The 21,535-nt window shown below is 30.6% G+C and overlaps 1 pseudogene; it reads left to right on the top strand.

Annotated features, from left to right (window-relative positions):
- The first annotated feature begins 16,271 nt into the window (after positions 1-16,271).
- LOC149218598 (putative E3 ubiquitin-protein ligase RHC1A) lies at positions 16,272-17,145 on the top strand (annotated as a pseudogene).
- Positions 17,146-21,535: the final 4,390 nt, after the last annotated feature.

Genomic DNA, 21,535 nt, shown 5'->3' with positions numbered 1-21,535 from the left:
AATATCATTACCCTTATATTCAATTTTTGGAAGTCCTCAATGTGCTCTGCCATTGAACCCTTTTGTTTGAGATTTATCAATTGGCTAAAGAAGGTGTTGCTCTTTGTATCCTCGTAATGTGCTATCATTTCGTCCGTAAAAATTGACCAAGTGACAATTTGTTTACAGGAGCAAAGACATCGATACCACACAAACTAATTGGGTTCCAAATATAAAGTTGCAATGCGTACCTTTTGTGTGTTTTTCACATTACGGAGATCAAAATATTGTTCCATCTGTAGTATCCATGTTACGGGATCCTTGCCATAAAGCTTCCTCATATCAATATTTGGAATGTGGTGGGTCTTTATTCCAACGTTAGAGTCTATGAAATCATGATTAACATTCTTTTGTTCTAATCATGAGTTTTCTCTACTACATTTTCGCCATTAGGAATACTTTCTTGTAGCAACTTTGTCAAACCTTCCTTCAAACCTTCCACGTCTTTCTTCAAACCTTCAATGTTGTCATTCTTTGGATCATGATTAACATTTATTTTCGTCTCATTCTGAGTTTTCTCTACTCCCTTTTCTCCATTAGGAAACCTTTCTTGTAGCAAATTTGTCAAGCCTTCCTTTCAACTTTCCATGTCCTTCTTCCAATATTCAATGTTGTCTTTCATACCAACCAACTTAGCTTCCATGCCTTTCTTTAAACCATCCATCTTATCTTCCATGCCTTTCTTTAAACCATCCATCTTAGCTTCTGTTACTTTTTGTGAGAGTGAAATTTTTTGCACTTGGTCTCGTAATTTTCATATATCATGTTGCATTTCTTCCTCTTCTTCATGAGTCATGCTGGACCTTTTATGTTGCTTACTAGTTGTTTCCATTTTATTTCTTCGGAGCATCAACTAATGATAATTATTCTTCACTATGACCTTTGAATTCCTCCAAACTAATTTTTCAAACCAGACTTATGCAAAATTTAGAAAAACTACACACCTTTTTTCACTTTGTAGGAGCTCGATATTGAATCTGATGTATCTCTGAAATTTCAGATCTCCAAGGTCTAAAATTGCGAACTATGGTAGTCCTCTGAGTCCTATTTCCAACACCACCAGTCTGATTGAAATTGGATTCTCCAAGAAAGAGTTATGCCCAATCTCCCAAGATGACCTGATTAAGATGGAATTATGGAGCTTGCAAACACCCTAACTTCCTCAGATCATATCTACGTAAATGTAGTGAGAAAAGATCTGAAATTTGGACCCGAGGATCATCAAGATTTCATCTCAAATCATTTTTTTTTAACTTCTAAAACATCATAGAAAAAAGTTATAACAAAAATGCCACGATGACCTGTTTTGGAGCAGCGAAACCCTAGAATCCAAAGCTCTGATACCAAATGTTATAAAACCAGCTCACAAAAAGATAGAAAAGATAGATCATGACTTAGAAATTAGCCTCTTCGAGTGGGAAACCCCCTTTACATTACACAAATGAACAATTCTTAGATGATACAAATGACAAGACTTCCTTTCTATATATAGGAGTCTAAGCGATCCCAATACAATCAGAGCCTACATAACAATAATATTGTAGGGGCACAACAATAACAATAGTGGGCTTCTATGTGGTACAATAATAACAACATGGGAACTATATGGGCACAATAATACAATAAGGGGGTTGCACTAATAACAATAAGCATTTACATTAGTAGTATAGGGGCCTAACATGAAATATCCCTAGGATCCTTTTGATCCTGATTCTAGGCTCTCTATGGGAGTTTAATTTTCTAAGAACATTTCCCAAATTAGAAGGGCCAACATTAACTGGGCTACTCTCAACAAAAGATGGGATAATCAGGAACTTAAGGATATTGAGAAGGAGTTAGAGGACTTGGGAAAATATGAGGATGGGGGTACCTCAATGATGATTTAAAGGTTAGGATTCTTCTTCTTGAAGCCGAGAGAAGGATATTATTGGAGGAAAAAGAAGCTTCCTAGAGGTTCAAGAACAGAGTCATATAATTGGATTAAGGGAACAAAAACAAAAAATTTTCTAGTCTTATATTAGGGGAGGAAAATGACCAACACCATTTGGAAATTGGATAACCAAGAAGGTGGTTTTACCTTCACCTTTGAGGACATGGAAAATGTTGGTAAGAATCACTTTGAAAACCTCTTCTAGGCTAATGAGAGAGCATCCATTTTTGAGGTGAATAGGTTGGACTAGTTTTCCCTAGATTTGTTGAGGAAGAGGACAATGAAAGTTTAATGGAGGAAGTTTATGAGGATGAATTGCAAGTTGTTTTGCATAGTTTCCAAAAGGGTAAGAGCCCATGTTCAGATGGGTCGTTGGTTGAGTTCTTCCTAGGCCTATATGATTTCAGGGGAATAATCTGCTGAATGCGGTGGAGGAATCCAAAAATATAGGGAGGGTGCTTACCTCTTTCAATACTACTTGTTTTTCACTATTCCAATGGAGGATAAACCCAACTCATTTAATGACTTCAAGCCTATCTCTCTCCATAATTGCATTTATAAGAGAATTGCAAAAGTCATTTCTCAACAAATAAAACCTATTGTCTCGAGAGTGATTTCTAGTGAAAAATTTTGTTTTTTGGTAGGTCACGAGATTCATGAGGCAATTGAGGTGGCACAGGAAGGCCTTCATAGTATTAAAATAAAGAATCTTAAAGGCATCATTCTAAATATTGACCTTTCAAAAGATTATGATCATGTCAGCTATATCTATGTCCACCTCCTTTTAACACACATAGGTTTTGAAGTTCCTTTCATCACCTGAGTCATGAGACATCTCTTGAGTCTACTTCCTTTGTTGCTTTGATCAATGGATCTGCTTCCCCCTTTTTCCATGCTCAAAGAGGGTTGCACCAAGGATGTCCCCTTTCTCCCTTGTTGTTTGTCCTTGTGGTTGAATGTCTTAGTTGGTTGAAGGTCTCAGTTGTCACTCTGTCCCTGCATAGAAACTCATCATGGTTATTGTCACGGCTTCATCCTTTGCATCCTTTATCGATTCTTGATTATGTTATCTTATTCATCTATTGCATCTGTCCTTATGGTATAATTTTCATCCATATTTGGTTTTATTATCCACTCTTCCAAAAGATTTAATTCCTCATCATATTCAATTAGAACTACATTTGATTTTTGTCCTTCTTCTTTACCATATGAATTCTCTTTCTCTATCATAAAGTTGCTACCTATCATTCCATATGCTAAGATCTTCTTTTCTTTGGCATTTACACTTTTTTTTACTTGAGACAATTCTATAATATCCACTTCCTTTATGATAGCCTTGTGCGATTTTCCATCGTCATAACCTACATAATCTACATACACACACAAATCCACAGTTTCAAAATCATGAGGTTGCTTGGTCTATGTTTTTGCCTTTAACATATCTCCCTTGTGCTGGTCTAAATCCTCCAAACAGTCTATAAGACTTTCATTAAGTCTCTTATCTTCTTTGTTATCTTTGTTGAGAATTGCTCCTAGCTCTGGTTCACAAATCAGAACTCCTTTCCTTTCCATGCATCTTTATCCAAATACAGATATACTAAGTTTTTCCTTTGTTTTAACCCACACATTCGCTTTGTGTATCACTTTTATTGCATACAATTACACAATAGACAATTTAAATCTTTCTTTAAGCTTCCAACTAAGATTCAAGATCTCTTTTAGTAATTCCATCAAAATTCTTAATCTTTCTTTTAGCTCAATTGTCTCTTTCTCATTATTCATATTATTTACTTTCACTAAACTTTTCATTTTTCTATCTATATCTTTTACAATACATATATATATCCTTGACACTAATTACATCCTTTTTAATGCTAATCTTGATAAATAATAAATTATCATCACATATGATGGATGATTCAATTCCACCATTAAAAATATACATTCTCACAACATTAATTCCTTCAAACTAAATAAAAAATCTACCTATTATAATGTGAAACCATGTACCAAATTTCATGCATCTCATCATCTTACTTTCATCATGCTAAAAGAATTGGCAAATTACAAATCAAACGTTTATACCGTTCACCGTAAAATTCCATAAAATACATATTCACCCATAAATAAAAGAATAAATTTCAAATTCTCTTTTTGTTGAGATATTTCTATTTACATAAAAAGATCATGTAAAATATCAAGACAGTGTGTAAAAACAATTATTAAAACTTTTGAATATGCAACCTAATTAGTTCAAATTTATAAGCAGACCTTGTGCCACTTGTGCCACGAATTACTCCAGAATGGTGATACGTCAAAACCATTCAACGTGTAACCATTCAACTAATAACCTTCCAAACGGTGGATGCTTGACGTGATTTTCAATGCACAGACCCCTTTATGGCGAATCGGCTTACAGATGTGACTTATGGTGCTGCTCTTCCTCATAGATTTTGGTGGGCCAGATCTACAATGGAAGTGGCTCACAACGGAAGCTCACTAATGCAATGATTTTCTTAAAACTCGGTGGTAGCAGCTCAACAAGAAATAAAAACTCTTCAATGATTTTATGTAGACCTCACATCCAGATCTGCTCCTTTATTATATGAAATTCAGACCCTCGAATTTTATAATCTATTGTGCTCTCTACTTTGTGAAGAGGCTTAAGCCAGCTCTGATTTTCACAATCCACACTTCAATGTTTTGCAGCGTCCATGCAATTGTATACAATACACAAAGTCTCACATTGCAATTGCATAGAACACACTGTCTTTCTTTCACTCTTTACACATGCTTCGGTACGAAAATGATGGCAAGTGGCACAATGAAGCTATAAAGTAACTATACAAAGTAACTAAAATCAGATGATGCAACAAATTCAAAATTTGTATTCATGTAGTTTGGGACCTTTGCCCTTTCTTGCTGGTCCAAAAAATGCATTACATTCATGTTTATACTTAGAGTAAGAGAGATTTAAAATTTCTTAAAAGATAATTCATTTCTTAGATTTTTAGAAGAATTTGTGAAAAATCCTTTTGATTTTGGGATGTTACTTTCTAAATATTTTTAGAATTCTTCACATTCTTAGGAGCTTACATTCTAAACACAATTTGTTTCCATTACACATTTTTCTAGAATTTTTACATAATATATAAATTCTAAAGACTTCCTAGACTTAGAAAATTACATCTTGAAGATACATGTGAGATCACACCTACATCACCAAGCAACTTCAAAAAGAAGTCCTTCATTTGTAGTACATAGTTGCTATCTTGCAAGAAGAAAATGCCACACTTATGAATCACTTCCACAACACTCTCACTAAGAAAATTAGGAAGGTTTACAGTATGAGGTCAGCCTTGGGAAAGTATTTCCATAATCTTCTAGACGACTTTAGTAAAAGATTGACCTGCTTGATGATTTAAAGGTGTAATTTTAAGTCCTTGTGACTTAGAAAATGCAATTTCGAGGAGAAAAAAAATCAAGTTATGGAGTTTTTCCATTTAAAAGCATCAATGGAACTACTTGAATAACCAAGCCCTCTTCAAGTAGATAACAATAAATTTTTGGATAAATATCAAACTCTAAAACAAGATTATGATGCGTTGTCACAACAATTGGTTGAGAAGGATGAGGTCATTCCGAACTTGCAAGAGTGCAAGAAACAACATGAATTGGAATTTAGTCACCATCATAATGCTCATAAGGAGAATACTATTGTTGAGCTATCAAGCCCACTTGTTGATGTTGATGTTGATAATGGTTCTTTGTTTCACTTAACTTTGAAAAATACACCATCAATATTGGGTCTTGATTACTAAGAAAAATGGGATATACCAGAGGAGGACTTTGGAAGAATGGACAATATTTCACTATTGCTATTAATATTTTAGTGAAAACATCAAGATAATGTATTGGATATGATCTTCACACTATCTTGTTACCTACAACCAACACTGTTAAGACTAGAGAGGTGTCATTTATTGTTAGAGGAATTCAGATTAAGTTATTTGAAGAACATGCTCCAACTGATTGTTATAAATATATCAATGACATGGATTCTAATTTCATTCCAGATGATAGTGTTAGTGCAACCAACTTTGATTTTTTAGAATTGAAAACTGATCAATATAAACATGCTCATAAGGATCAAAAGAAATCACCCATGCATTTGAACAATTTTTGTAACATAGTAGCCCTGCATTCAGATCATTATAGGAGACATAAAAGGATGAATAGTTGACGAGTGTGAGTCGATTTTGGTTTGATTTATGGATGGTCATGGAATCATTTGAAGACATATTTGAGGACTTCATACCGTTATGTCTCATTTTTTGGACAATCATACATCATTCCTATTATTTGTTGTGGATTGTTTTTGCTCCCTCACTTGTGTTTTAGTGGAGAAAGTTTGATGATGGTTGTTTATTTCTATTAGTGCCTCAATTGAGTTTTAGGTGGGAAAATTTGATGATGACATATTGTTGTTGATGAATTCACTACATTGCTAGTACTTTCTTTTTTTGTGATGGTGATAGTGTTTAGACAGCTTCATGACTTTTTTTGTACCATCTTTTAGCTAAGTTTTTCATGCTAAAAGACCTGAATGTTTGGTTTTTGGTTGATGGTGTTGGATCTATTTGAAGCCTTAGTCCCAATTATTTACCATTTCCTATTTTATCTCAAGAATGTCTTGGGAATTTGATAATGTTTTCCACTCTTTTGCCTCTGCAACATTTTCTACTTTGTACATAAACCAACATCATTGATGTATCATGTCTCTCATCTTCATAGTTTTGGTACTTCAGTGGGCGATTGTCAAATCTACAATTTTAGCTCCATGCTTATATGAGCACTTAAATATTTCTCTCTTTTGTAAAGGCATTTTTTCCCTACAAGCTTTTCTCCTTATATCCACTTATGAGAGATTCTACTTAGCTACTTCATTAGGCCTTGTTGTTGGAACCTAAAATGTATTTATGTATAATCCCTACGTTTTTCTTTAGGGAGGGTGTTAAAGCTGATCTTTTCCAACACTTGTTTTCTCGATGAGCTATTTGTAGTGAGTTGTAAGCTCAAGTAGGAATTTGTATCTTTTGATATGTCATAGTTATAATTAACTAACATTATGCCTACTCCATTGTTATATAATGGAGATGTTTTAAGTAATTTTATCATAATGATTTACAATACCCTAACAATAATTTTTGCACTTATATTAATATGGATAATTATTTTATCATTCCTTCATACTATCCTAGGATTTAACTTAAAAATTATTAAGGGTGAATATAAATACTAATAGTTACAATTGTATTAACACATGAATAAACATAGAAACAAACAAAAGAATGAGTTGTGGCTCAACTAATAATATAATCCACTTGACAATTCATTGATTCACTATATATATATATATATATATATATATATATATATATATATATATATATATATATATATAAACATAATTTCTTCTGGAGTAACCGAGGATAAGCCTTAAGAAAGAAAGATCAAGAAAATAATTATGTAAAACTAAGTTTACTAGTAATAGACAAAGTCAATTTGACAACTCAATTATTTCATAGTTTTCTAGAAATAAATATTAAGTAGTGGAAGTAATTAAAATATTCAAACACTGCCCCTTAATTATGACCAGTCACAATTCTAACACTAACTATTTGACAATCCTCTATCGGCTCAAAATCCTTGCAAACTCATAATATAATTACTTGTTGGTCTACGTCTCATCAAGGATTAGAATACTTGATATCAACTCTATTTTTTTTTATCTTCTTCACTTGTACATGTTAGTGTATTTTTTCCTTAGTTATATGCTCTACATTATTTTTCTTCCTTTTTAAAAATATGTTTTATTCTGCATACTTTATCTCCTCTTCATCCTCAATTTTACGTTCGTCTTCTTATTCAATATTTCCTCATCTTTGGTCTTCTTCTTCAATATTTCATCGTCGTCTTTATATTATTCATTTGTTTCTACTTTTGTATTTTCTTGTAATTTAGTTATTGTTGATTGAAACTTTTTATCAACTTCTATAATATCAAAAAAGTGATTTTCATTTTCTTTCATCTCATCTTCCATTTCCACAACTGCTTCAAGTACTTTAATGGTTTCTTGTTTTTTCTCATTCTTTCTTCTATTATATACATGGTATATTTTTCCAACCCACTTTTATATTCATCATATTTTTGCTTTACAATCCACTCCCGAAGAAATGTTAATTCAACACCATAATCAAATTTAACTTTCATGACAACCTCATTAATGTCTTCAAAAACTTCCATTGCTAAATTCTCCTTACATTTTACTAGTACTACAAAGGTAGTTTTGTTTCCATCTTCAAAATTAATTTCATCCTCCACATCTATATTTCCATAGCGGGATTCACTTTCTTAACCATGTTCATGCTTCTCATCTTGTATAGAGTCATGTTCTTCTTCTGCAAATTCGTCAAAAAACTTCTATGCAGTGTTCAAGACAACTATCGTCTCAATTTGTTTTATCATATTATTTTCTAGTAAACTCTTCACATATTTTCCAACCATTTCTTTAATATCAAAATTTTATACTTCTTTTGTTACAATAGTCACTTCATCAATGACCTGAATAATCTACCACTGCTAGTCAACTTGATGCTCATCAGTGTTGCTCATCCTTTCACTAGATTTAATCTCTAGAATATCCTATCTTCTTTAGACCTTTTTGTCACCACAACTTTAATAAGAATGATCTCATATAATCCTTGTTGAATGAGGGATGATAATTATACATCATCCTTCTTTTTTACCATGAGCTAATCCTTTTGATATTGAGTCATGGCCTTACACGTTGATTAATTTGGGAGTTCTTCAAACCCATTCAACACAATATCCCATAAATATTATGCACAAAGTTTCATTTTCATTTTAATGGCAAAAATATCATAATTTTTACTAAATAAACTCCACAGTGGAAAAGAATAACAATTGCTCAAATCCATGTTGATAGCAAATTTATTCAAATTCACTAGAAAATGTCAATCTCTTGCCTAGAAATTTTCTATTAAGACAATTTTCAATTTATGTAATTTCTTCCTTGTTGAATATAGAGATTATAACTATATGAGCTTGTCACTCCATCTTATAACTACTTATCTCTCTTTCTTGTTTAATGTTTTCATTTTCTTTTCTTTTTTTGATCTTTAGCTTCCCTTGTTCTTCCTATTTTTAGAATTTTAAAGTCTAAAGTAACCTTTATATATCTGAAACTCCACTAATCCTATACATTTTGAGCTTAAAAAAGAAGAAGATAAAAATGAAATATAATTAAAGTCACATTCTAATCAAATGATGTAATATGAATCATCCCCTAAAGGAATTACCTTTGTATTTTGACTTTTTCATAGAGGAACTCATTCACTTTTGAAAACTAATGATGGAGAGAATGACAAATTCTTAGAGAAGGATGCATATTAATGATGAAATTTAAAATTTGGTTTTACCTCAGAAATGAGTTTTTGAAATGAGTTAGGTTGATGTAACATTGTTACTTCTGATTATAGTTTTTACTTTACAATGTTCATAAATACTTTTAGGGTTAGATTCTACTAACCAGAATAAATGTTAGTATTCTGATTGGCATACAAATCCTGAATGCACCAAGTTATCTAAAGAAGAATCAACAATCACTAGTACAAAATGACTAATTAGTTACTAAAAAACAACTAAAATTTGCATATAATGCGACCAACTTTTAGTCATTTTTAGCTTAGTCATTAATTGGTTTCCTCAATTTTACCATCTAGTAGTATATTTAGTCATTAATTTTTCATTGGTTTAGTCATTAATTGTCACAATTAATGACTAAATATATAACAAAATATATTAATATATGAATCCTCGAAAAAACCAATTAATGACCAAAGAAATATGACCAAAAGGTTGGTCGTGTTATAAGATACTGTAAATTATCTACTAATAGTCATATATATGCAAAGTTTAGTCATCATTTAAAACGAATTAATGACCAAAGAAATATGACTAAATTTTAGTTGTGTTATAAGATGTTGTAAATTAGCTACTAATAGTTGTATATATGCAAAATTTAGTCATCATTTAATAATAAAAAAATTATTATTTGCAGTAGTCATTTATCTTTTTTTGGTATTTTCATATTCATTATATAAACAACTGAATTAGTAGTTTCTATTCATTTCATTTAATTTTATTCATAATCATTATAAACGACTAATTTAGTCACATATTCATTTTATTCGTGTTCATCATTAATTAATATAAACTACTAATTTAGTAGATTTAGATTGATTTTATGTGTTTATTATTAATCCCCATAAATTAATTAGTATGATTTTGCGACTAACATTTAAGAAAATGTTATAAAATGTGCATGCTTTTCTATTATGATAAGGCAAAGTTACATATATTAATTACAAGGCTAAATAATATCAAGTGAAAATAAAAATAATTTCAACCATATAAATTTTATTATATAAAATATCAAGTATTACAATATGAGTTTCCAACTTAATATGGGTTGGACTACAATTTACACATGAAATATTGTTTCATCATTTCAAAATATTATCATTGTGTTTCCAAAGCATTGCAGGTGAATTCACCAACTCCGAAGGCTTGACCATTAGTCTCTATGAGTGTGTCTTATGTAAGATATTGGCTCTAATGGTATCACTAGACAGATTCTCTTCTCTCTCTCATTTTGCATTTCAAACTCCAGTGTTATTGTTCTCCTATTTCTTCAATTGTTGCCTCTTACCATTAATATTGAGTTCATCTCCTGAAAATGAAAGAAGATACAATGCATAGTATAAGACATGAAAGACAATGAATACTTTAATATAAAATAAAGTAGACTATAAAAGATTTATATGACATATACCTCAACATTTGATAGTGGCCACTATGTGGTTAGATGACCTGTATAAACAAAGCAAATAAAATGTCACCACAGAAAATGGAATTGGAGGGGGATTCATCATGCATGCTAGGATTTTTTGTGTGTGCACACATCATATTGTTCACTTCTAATTGTATCAAAAACAAAGAGTATGCACAATGACATGTAGTGACATGTGGTTGTCTATTTGACTAAATGATATGGTTTATTTTTTAACCCGTTCCAATCCTACCACAATGAACTTAAGAGAGACAGGGACACAAGAAGGACTATCAATAAATGAAATTAGAGACTTTAGAATGCAACTCAATTGTACCTAAATGTAACGATAAGTATTTGCAGCTTCCTGGTCACCGATGAGAATCAAATCACACTGTGAAAAATTCCTTGCATTATGTTAATTTGGTTGCACCTGCACTAATCCTCTGTAGTAGTCCCTTGACTTGCCTATAGATATAATTTTAGAAACAATATCACTCCTGCAATTCTTCCCTATATGGATCATCTTTGTCCCCTCTATTGATAGTTATTTTTTAAGGCAACAGAATAGAACTCTCCAATTGCATCATCGCCTTTCAAAACAATGCTTGAGTATTTTCAGGTGATTGTTTAACCAGTCTCTACTTAGGTCCATGAAATCCTTCATTCGTCTCCATCGCACAAACCTCTTTTCGTAATAAAATTATAAATCCCACATCTTCATTCCTCGTCCGTGACATACCAATTCTTTACAGTGGAATACTCTATCATTTCTCCCTCAGTGCAATAGAGATACACTACTGTGGCATGGAGATGATTGGTGTCATAAAATGGTACAGTTCATCCTTCAATATATGTCACAGAACTCCTCTCACCTCACATAACTCCTCTCATCTACAAAAATAAGAGTCCTCTCAAATGTCTGGTCTCCATCTCATTCATCCTGAAATAAGTGGATATTTCCATGGGTAACAAAGTGTGCTTGGAGATTTAATAGAAGGAGCTATCACTAAAAAAATAAAAATACATTCCAGCATAATAGTTATTAGCAGGAGCAACAACCCTGCCAAGCTACTTCCTAACTAGATAAAGATACTACCAAATTACCTCTTATAACGAACAAAAGATAACCTCAACTACCTATAGAGTCTACTTATGCATGGTAGCAATGACAACACTGTCAAAAACAACATCTACAACAATGTTGGTCAATCTCTTCTTCTATTCAAGGGCATGCCCAACTTTTGAAAAGTATCAAGCAGGTCAGGGTCCACCTCATCCAGGCTCCTCTTCTTCTTCTACTCTCTCTGTTTAGGTTCAGAATAATACCAAAGGTCTTCGAAATTGATGGGTGGGTAAAAGTTATCAGACCATTGAGTTCTTCCATTTTTAATCATTGTCTGTAAGAATTGAATCTAAATTACAAAATCCGTTCAGGTTCCTTCTTTTTAGATGAAATTAACCTAAGCTTTGGAGAGTTGTAAGGTTTAATGGATCTAAGTATATTCTACTTAAAATATAGTAACATGGTTTAAAAATGTAGGCATTGAGATCAGAATCTAATGATGAAACATAAAATATTTTATGTTCATGATTACAAGAAATTTTTATTTCATGTAACAAAGTTTGAGGAAGGTCCAGCATTTGCATCCTAACAAAAAATTTTCTTGCATCACTTGAGCCGTTTTAATTTGGACATGGTAGAGTCCATTACACAAACAATCAAGCACTAAAAAAAAGGTGAAAAGAAAAAATAAAATTTCATGCATTCTGACCCTAGAAAAGTTAGGGAGGATTGAACTGATCTATACAATAAGGACGTGCAAAATGTTTACTTGTCCATTGTCTTTTGATGAATTTTTGGTTGAAACCAAGATCTGCATTATCATAATCATTAAAACCTTTGTACAATAAGGACATGAAAAATGCTTACTTGTGCATTGTCTTTTGATGAATTGTTGGTCGCAATCAAGATCTACATTAAATCATAATCATTAAACTCTCAACTCTAGATAAAATTCATGATTTGATCATATAAACCCTCAAAATTATCCAAATTCATACCCATGTACAAATTACCAAAATATCATAATCATTAAACCCTCAACTTCTTTAATCATATAAACCCTCAAAATTATTTACCCATAAGAACAAAAATCCTCTTTAGTAAAAAGGAAGAACGAGTCCAAATTCATAGCCATGTACAAATTACCAAAATATCCACGCCCAATGACCATGCCCTTATCAAAATCATTAAACCCTCAAATCCAGATAGAATTTATTCTTTTATCATATAAACCCCATACCCATGTACAAATTACCAAAATATACATGCCCAATGACCTTGCCCTTATCAAAATCATTAAACCCTCAATTCTAGATAAAATTTATGCTTTGATCATATAAATCCTCGGAATTATTTACCCATACAAACAAAAATCTTCTTTAGTAAAAAAGAAGAATAGAGTCCAAATTCATACCCATGTACAAATTACCAAAATATCCACGCCGAGTGACCTTGCCTTTCCTCCATCTAATTGTTGATGCTCTCCTAAGGTGTTTCCCATGAAGACTCCATCTCGGGTTCAAATCCCATGAAATCCATAGATCACGTTGATGGTCTTCCTTCTTTTGGAATTTACACAGAGATGTAGACAATGCAGAGAAAAATACAGTGCTACAATGTGATATTGTAATCTCTGAATATTTTATTTCAACCCAGTGCTAACTATAAATGAAAAAGAAAAGAAATATTTATAATAGAAAAAATAAAAGAAATATTTATAATATAAAATAAAATACATATATTGCAATTGGGTTAAATGATTTATTTTTAATAAGAATTTGTTAATTTTTGCGTAAGATGCTAAATTAAAAAGAAGAAGAAGTTAAAATGATATTGGGATGAGTATAAACATTTAAATATGATCTCAATTAATAATAAAATGTTAAATTAATAAAAATAATAAAATTTAATTTGTTAAAAAGAAGAAGAAGTTAAAATGATATTGGGATGAGTATAAACATTTAAATATGATCTCAATTAATAATAAAATGTTAAATAATAAAATAATAAAATTTAATTTGTTACATTTTGATTTTGTTAGTGAATAGGCTTTGTTACAATACCATGGGCCAATATCATGGCTTATCAATACTACAAGTCCAAAAAATAACTTATTTCACAACCAAAATATTTTACAACAATATGACAAGATTCTTGACCATGGATATTCACCCCCACTTTATGGTAGATATTATTAACTTGTAAAAAATAGCTTTTGTTACAATACCATGGGTCAATACTAGATTATCAATACCACATTCCCAAAAAACATAAATTAGTTCACAATCAAATATGTTATAACAATATGACAAGATTGTTAACCATGGATATTTTCCCTCACTTTACCATGGATATTAACTTGTAAATCCACTTTGTTACAATACCATGGCTTATCAATACCACATGTCAAAAACCCATAACTTATTTCATAGTAAAAATATTTTATTTTATTTTAATTTTACAACATTTTTTTAATTGAATCTAAAAGGGAAAATGTTACAATTTGAGATATATCTAAACCCTCTATCCTCACGACTACTAGAAATATTCCCATAGAAATTAAATTAAGGTTTTAATAAAATTAAGCTAAGATGAATCTATGTCGGTTCTTATATATATATATATATATATATATATATATATATATATATAAAGAATCGACATAGATCCATCTTAACTAAGGATCCAAGGGATGAGAGCAAGCAAATTGACTAATTATAATAGATTAAATATAGTGCATGATATTTTAAAGTTTTTCATTATTTTATTTTCTTTGACATGATTCATCTAGAATATAGGTTTAATATTTTACAACCAATACCATGGGCCAGTAGCATGGCTTATCAATACTACAAGTCCAAAAACCATGACTTATTTCACAACTAAAATATTTTACAACAATATGAAAAGATTCTTAATCGTGGATATTCACCCTCACATTACGGTAGATATTATTAACTTGTAAAAAATAGTCTTTGTTACAATACCATGGATTATCAATACCACATGCCCAAAAAACATAAATTATTTCACAATCAAAATATTTTATAACAATACCACATGCCCAAAAAACATAAATTATTTCACAATCAAATATTTTATAACAATATGACAAGATTGTTAACCATGGATATTCACCCTCACTTTACCATGGATATTAACTTGTAAATATTTGAAATTGTTTAAATACCTTTTTCATTTGCATATATTTAGGCCGATAGGCCTTTCCTATGCATCAACAATTGTCAACACTTTCATTTTCCTCCGTTGGATCAAGTGAGACACTTTCAACCGTTGATTTGAAGTGTGACTGCTTTTTCCAAATATCAGTTGAGTTGCCTTCTTGACATGGCAAGATATTTTTACTGCTTTTTCTAACTATCAGTTAAATTGCCTTCTTGACATGGCAAGATATTTTCACTGCTTTTTCTATCTTCGCTGGCTTTTGCCAAAAGCCAGCTTGGCTTTTCTGTATTCAAATTTCTCTAATCCATAATGAATTAAACAGTCTTTTGATAGAAATCACTAGATATCAAACTAAATAAAACATTTCAAATTATTATATATATATATATATATATATATATATATATATATATATATATATATATATAAAGTCTATATTTTAATAAAATATTATACATAAACCATTTCAATTTCAATTTTTTTTGTTCCTTATATATATATATATATATAAATTAATTAATTACTTATTAAATAAATTATTTTAGATTTTAATTTATATCTATCTTTAAAAAAAACCACAAAATAACTCTAAATAACTATGATAAAAATATATTCTATCATTATTTTCTTTTCTAATCTTCTATGGCGCATGATAGTTTAATGGATTTCTGATTATTAAGATATCTAATTTAAGATTAACACCCCTCATTGAAAGCTTTTCTAATCTTCTATGGCGCATGACAGCTTAATGGATTTCTGATTATTAAGATATCTAATTTAAGATTAACACCCCTCATTGAAAACTGAGTTGACACTGGGAACCTAGATGAACTCATCTCGATACAGTCCACGAAATCCCAACCGTGTAACTTGTAAATTCTCAGCTTTGATCTCCCAAAAGTCTCCCACGGGCAACATTCCCATAAATAATTGCATGATTCCTTGCATGCCTTGAGTTTGGAGCTGTAACTGCCATTCCTGGGCGATAACTTCGAGGATTTTGGGCTGAATTCTGCTCGTAGCGCAGCGCGATCAATATATTTGAGCTTCATCGGGCTTTTTAACATTTGGATTTGAATAGCGGTCATCGTAAGGGTTTCGAAGGTCGTCTTCCTGAATTTTCAGGGTTTATCGAGATGGGTTCTAGAAGTAGTTCTCCCTACTAGTGTCATGCTTGCAATCGTATGTTAAGATTATTGACAGGAGAGCCCACTGTTTGTCCCACTTGTGGCGGAGGGTTTGTAGAGGAAGCAAGCGATGGCATTTCCAGCTCCCGAACAAACCCCTTCGAGGGCTTCTTAATGGAGGGCGGAGAAAGGCTTTCTGTGGCTGACCTGCTCAACTTGATGAGTAACCAAGAAAATAGAGAAGGCCGCGGTCATGTCCCTGACAGGAGTCTCAGACGGGGCGCGATTGGGGGTAATGGCCCCATGGTGTTAATTTTGGGCAGTGATACAGGAATCGAACCCAGGACCTTGCCTGCAAATATTGGGGATTATTTCATGGGTCCTGGGTTAGAACAGCTAATAGAACAGCTGTCTCAGAACGATAGGTTGGGCTCTCCTCCTGCCCCGAGGGCCGCCGTGGATGCAATGCCCACGATTAGGATCAATTCCCGACATCTGATTAACAATTCGCACTGCCCTGTCTGCAATGACCGGTTCGAAGTCGGAGGCGAAGCCAGGGAGATGCCCTGCAAGCACATTTATCATTCAGATTGTATACTTCCCTGGCTGGCTCAGCACAATTCGTGTCCCATCTGTCACCTTGGATTGCCGGGCGACTTTCCAGCTACATCACAGGCTAGATCTTCATCCAGGCCCAGAAGTGCCGCGTCATAACCCCCGGCTGCCAAGGTAATGTCCGGGGATCTCAGGATGCCCCTTGTTTTATGCTGCGCAAAACAGTAATTCTAGGAATTATGTTTCAAGTGGAAAGAATACCGACGTTAATACTAATAATAATTCAAGAAGCAGAGACCATGGACGAGGTTCGACCAACGGAATTTAATGTGGTCTGTACATTCTTCCACTGCAAATCACTGTTCTCATTGTGGTCAATATGCTTCAAATACAAATGATAACGTTATCCGGAGGCAGCCGTGATGGCCCTTTGAGGAAGACAATGGTTCTCCTTGGAGGATCAAGCTGAGTCACTCAGTACTCCAGTATGTTGACTGTAGACTGTAAATACTGGTTACATGGAGTATTATATTTTAATAAATTACTATACATAAACCATTTCAATTTCAATTTTTTTTTTTCCATATATATATAAATTAATTAATTACTTATTAAATAAATTATTTTAGATTTTAATTTATATCTATCCTTAAAAAACCCTCGAAATATCCCTAAAAAAACCTCAAAATAATCCTAATTAACTATGATAAAAATATATTCCATCATTATTTTCTTTTTTAATCTTCTATCACGCATGACAGCTTAATGGATTTTTCTGATTATTAAGATATCTAATTTAAGATTAACACCCCCTCATTGAAAGCTGAGTTGACACTGGGAGCCTAGATGAACTCATCTCGACAAGCAAATTGGAGGAATCATTTTTCCCTGTGCAAGATAATAGCAGATAAAGCATAATATTTTTCGGACTAAACGTCACACATCTTGCTCGAATTGAACCGTTCAAGCACAGAGCGACATATATCTATTGATATTCACTTACTGCATATAGTTTGTAAATTTGTCTGGATTTTGATAAAAATTTGTAAAGTTTTTTAGGATTTTCATAAATTTAGATTACATGTGTCAAATTTCAAGATTTTAGATGCTTTGGAAGTTTTTGATGGGGTTGAATTTATTTTCACCATCAAAAATATGATTCAAACACTACACTTTTTTTAATTTTCTTTTGGGCAATCACTTTTGACCATTCACACAATTACTCATTAGACCTGGCCTTAAATAATTAAGTTAGGTAGTTAAATATTTAATAATAATAATGATAAGTATATTAATGTTAATATTAATAATAATAATAATATTTATTAAATAATTAGGTTATTTAGTAAAATATTTAATAATAATAATGATAATTATATTAATTTTTATAATGTATTTTTGATAAATCACATTTCAAGTTATTAATTTCTTCCAAACTAATATGATTTATCATCACAACAAAAATTAATTATATTAATATTAATTATTATTATAATACATACATAATAATATATTAAATTAACTTAAACAATTAAATATTTTAAAATTTATAAATAAAGAAATTAAATTAATTTATTATGTATTTTTATAAAATATATATATATATATATATATATATATATATATATATATATATATATATATATATATATTTGTTTTTAAGGTTGATTTTTTTAAAAAAATTCTGATTTATTTTCCAATCTAATTTATCTAAAACTTAACGAGAATGCATTGAAATCACAAATTAAATTTAATGAGTGAACTCAAAAAATAACAACATAAAACCATAAGATAATTATTGAGTATAAAATAAAATTAAAAATATATATAGTTTGGACCACCTGGAAAACTATCAATTCCCTTTCGTTATCTATCTTTCAAATGAGTATTTTCTTGCCATTAACTTTTTTGGTTGACTTTCGAGCTTTGAACTTACCGAGATGTACACTAATATGCAGGTGAGGACTTTGACCAAAGGATAATGGAATATTTCATCAAATTGATCAAGAAAAAGCACCGAAAAGATATTAGTAAGGATAGCAAAAATGAAATAAGACATTCAATGTGTTCTTTATAATATAGATATAAACAAAACATCTAAAGAAAAGTAATCGCACAATGATCTAGTCCTAGAAAACAATGTTTTCCACGAATCAATTAATTCTTCTAGAAAAATTCAACAATTCCAATTTAATAATCCTATCGGCCTCTCTTTGTACCTTTTGGGACAATTGCTAGTGATATCAAGCTTGTCAACTGGGTTTATCAAGGGAGGTTAGGAAAAATGATTGTTGTCCTCCCCACCCAAGTTCAATTCTTGCGAGTGAGATGTTGAGATTTTCCATAATGGGTTTAAGAACAAGCCAACCAAGACTTTTAGATTGCATGGAAATGGAGGCATCTCTAACTTGTAGCAGTTATCTCGTTAAAAATAGGTTTTGACTTGGTATCAATGGCTAAATATAAAAACTAAACACTAAATGTCTTTGAGTCTATCTCTATCTCCTCAGTGCTTCTATGAAGCATTTGATCACCCCAACAACTTGTCATATTTTGATAGCACATCCATGTCCCACACACAACCCTCTACTTTAGCAATTCCATTCCATTCCCCCCTATCTCTTGGTTCCTGGTACCTTCTACGTCCACACCCTTGTTTACTACAACAATACCTCTATGACACTCTACATTCATCTACATTTCTATCGGCGTGTCTTTGCACCCTTTTGATGCAAATGTTAGTATTTATCGGTTGTTTACTTTAGAATAGGGTTTTAAGAAACTAAGCTTGAAAATTATTATGTTTATAGGTTGTTTATTTTAAAATAGGTTTCAAGAAACTAAGTTTAATTATTGATAATTATTAGGTGGATAGTCGGGATTCAACTTTTATGGGATATTTTAGGATATTCATAATAGTATATACAAATAAAAAGTTTAGATCTATCTTTAAAGTTGCTATGCTCTTTTTGTCATTTTAATTAAATTAGTTTTTAAAAAATGACATATGAACAATTGTCATTTGAAGTGAACTATGTTTTTTTTTACATGTAGTATTGACAAGCCTTGGTATCACCTATGGTATTGTAACAAAGTCTATTTATAGATTAAGAATCTCCATAGTAAAATGTGGGTAAATCTCCATGGTTAAGAAGCTTGTTCCATGTTTTTTTAAATGTATATATATTTAACTTATATATTAATTCTTTAATAATAATAAAAATGTTAAATAAAGTTATAATTTAATTAGTTTTTTATTTTTATTTTTTTAACAATGTCATATTTATAATGAAGGAAGTGTTTGAGTGTTTATTATGAATTGATGTTTGTGAGAATTTACCAAACATTTAATTTATATAGTTGCACTAATATAATATTAATAAATAAAATAAAAATTGATAAATCAATAATTATTTACTATATTATATTATTATTAGTATTAGTATTTTTGTTGGTAAGCACCCACGGGGGATTTGAACCAGTAACCGATCACAAGAAGTGTATTAACAATGCACCCATTCACGGTCAATCCAAAGCCCTGTGGGCTACTATATTATATTATTCATTAGTAAAGAATAATATAATATTTAATAAAATAAATAAAAAGTGATAAATTAGTAATTAACTTATTATATTTAATAATTAGAATTTAATTTCTTTTCTACCAAAAAATATTAATCTTAATTCCATTCCTTTAAGATTAAACATAATAAAAAAATGACTCATAATCCCAAAACCAATGATTTTCCCAAAGGGGCCAATCATGCCCTTCTCATAGTAGGTTTTTCCCTAGGAGGTGGGATGTTTTTATAGAGGGTTTAATACTTCAAAATGTGTGGTATGTTTAACTCTTATTAAATGTTATGCTTATTATAATTACTTTTGTAGAAGTAATAATTTTGTGATAAATATGTTTTATGATACCTGATATATGATGTTTAAATTAAAATTTTGATTTGAATTAAAAATTAATTTTGAAATTTAATATATAAAATTTTAGTGAAAGCAAGAAAATGAGTAAGATTGTTTTTAAGTGAAATTAATGTGCTTGAAATGAAAATGATGGTTATTAGAGTATTTATTTTTTAGATTAATTCAAAGTATTATAGATCTATCTTAATTCTAAATACATTAAAATGAAAATTTTCAAGATGTAAATGTTTTGTATGGAGTATAAAATTTGAGGAAAGATTTAAACTCAAAAATATTTAATTCCTCTAGACACTTAATAGATCAAAATTTAAAACAGATCTACACTAATTCCTATATATATATATATATATATATATATATATATATATATATTCTTATTTTTTATTTTATTAAAACCCTAGTAATACATATAGTTACATGTTTTTTATATATATTACAAGTACAATGCTTTACATTCTATAAGAAGAATATATTTATAGTGTGGATATTGTGAACTCTACATTTTATTATTATTTTTAAATATATATTTTACAAGTACAGTTTTATTTATTCTATATGAGGTATATTGTAGATACTATGAATATCAATGCTCAATGTATAAAAATACTTTTATTTTGTATTTTATTAAAACCATTATATATATATATATAGATATAGATATAGATACACAATGTTGTACATTCCATAAGAAGAATATACTTATACTATCTATATTGTGAACTCCATATTTTATTATTTTTTAAAAATATATATTTCAGAAGTACAACTTTATTTATTCCATATAA

This window comes from Pinus tabuliformis, chromosome Q (genome assembly GCF_031772625.1).
Source record: "Pinus tabuliformis cultivar Carrire ecotype Pingquan chromosome Q, CPIR1, whole genome shotgun sequence".
Taxonomy (NCBI): Eukaryota; Viridiplantae; Streptophyta; class Pinopsida; order Pinales; family Pinaceae; genus Pinus; species Pinus tabuliformis.
This window is presented reverse-complemented; position numbering and strand designations above follow the sequence as displayed.